The sequence below is a fragment of the Arachis duranensis genome, unplaced genomic scaffold, assembly GCF_000817695.3.
Source record: "Arachis duranensis cultivar V14167 unplaced genomic scaffold, aradu.V14167.gnm2.J7QH unplaced_Scaffold_59710, whole genome shotgun sequence".
NCBI classification, from domain to species: Eukaryota; Viridiplantae; Streptophyta; class Magnoliopsida; order Fabales; family Fabaceae; genus Arachis; species Arachis duranensis.
Genome location: NW_026264979.1, coordinates 35259 through 36766, shown reverse-complemented (window position 1 = coordinate 36766; position 1508 = coordinate 35259). Strand labels below are relative to the sequence as shown.

The window sequence follows — 1508 nt, the reverse complement described above, 5'->3', positions numbered from 1 at the left end:
TAATTCGAATTGCTCATTCAACCAATCCTTGTGGGATTCGACCTCACTCTATTGTGAGTTTTTACTTGACGATAACCGGTGCACTTGCCGGAAGGAATTTTGCCGATCGTGCAATTTCCCTTAATCGTAGCTATACCCAGTTATAGCGCATCAAGTTTATGGCGCCGTTGCCGGGGATTGGTTTTCGATTGACAATTCTCCAATCGGAAGTTAACTAGATTGAGCATTTTTCTTGTTTTGTTAATTCTTGCACTCTGTTATTTGCTTTTTCTTTCTTTATGTCTTTAAATTCAAGCAACTAACTCACTGACCCACTAACTATTTGAATTAATTCCTCAATTGCTCTAACCATACTCTTCCAGTAACCAAGAGTATTCCACTTGTTTATTGCTTGTGGTGTGTTCTTGTATGACAGGTAGGAGAGGAGAGACATCAACTCCTCCATATACCGAACCAGAGAGGACCCTTCATAAACATAGAAGGGAAGCAAGAGGGAAGAGAGTACTGGAAGAAGAAGAATCTGAAGGAGAATCTGAGGACAACTTTGAGGAAGCTCTAGATCTCAACATGGATAGAGAAGTTCACAACCATGAGAGGGTTGATGGAAACAATGCCATTCCCGAGAGGAGGGTTCTTGGTTCATACATAAACCCAACCTCTGGGAATTGTGGTAGCAGCATCCAAAAACCACCCATTCAGGCCAACAATTTTGAACTCAAACCACAGCTAATATCACTGGTGGAAAACTATTGTTCCTTTGGTGGGAGTGCTAATGAAGATCCAAACCAACATCTCACCAAATTCTTGAGAATTTGTGACACTGTGAAGTCCAATGGAATCCAGGATGATGCCTATAAACTGCTCTTGTTCCCATTTTCACTTAGGGACAAGGCAGCTAAGTGGCTGGAATCATTCCCAAGGGACAGCCTAACAACCTGGGATGAGGTGGAGAGCAAGTTTCTGGCACGTTTCTACCCCCCACAAAAGGTCAATAGGCTTCGATCTGAGGTTCAGACTTTTAGACAACAAGAGGGTGAAACTCTCTACGAGGCATGGGAGAGATTCAAGGATTTGACAAGGAAATGCCCACCAGACATGTTCCATGACTGGGTGCAATTGCATATTTTCTATGATGGACTTTCTTATGAATCAAGGAAGGCTGTAGACCATTCATCAGGAGGTTCATTGAACAGGAAAAAGACTGTGGAAGAAGCCATTGAAGTGATTGAGACAGTGGCTGAGAATGAATACTACTATGCTTCAGAGAGGCACAACACTAAGAGAGTCATGGAGCTGAACCATGTTGATACAATTCTAGCCCAAAACAAGGTGTTTGCCAAGCAACTAGCAGAGCTCAACAGGAAATTGGACACAAAGCAAGTGGCTGCAATACACACACAAGATCAAGAGGAAGTAAGCACTGAAGGAGGTGATTGGGAAGAGGCCAACTATGTGGGAAATCAACAAAGGCAACCATATGATCCACATTCCAACACTTACAACCCAGG

At 43.0% G+C, this 1508-nt stretch overlaps 1 non-coding gene across 1 annotated transcript; it reads right to left on the bottom strand.

Annotated features, from left to right (window-relative positions):
• Positions 1-993: 993 nt before the first annotated feature.
• LOC127744555 (small nucleolar RNA R71) lies at positions 994-1097 on the bottom strand. The gene has a single exon (XR_008005500.1). It is a non-coding gene; the product is annotated as a small nucleolar RNA R71 (small nucleolar RNA).
• Between the last annotated feature and the right edge of the window lie 411 nt (positions 1098-1508).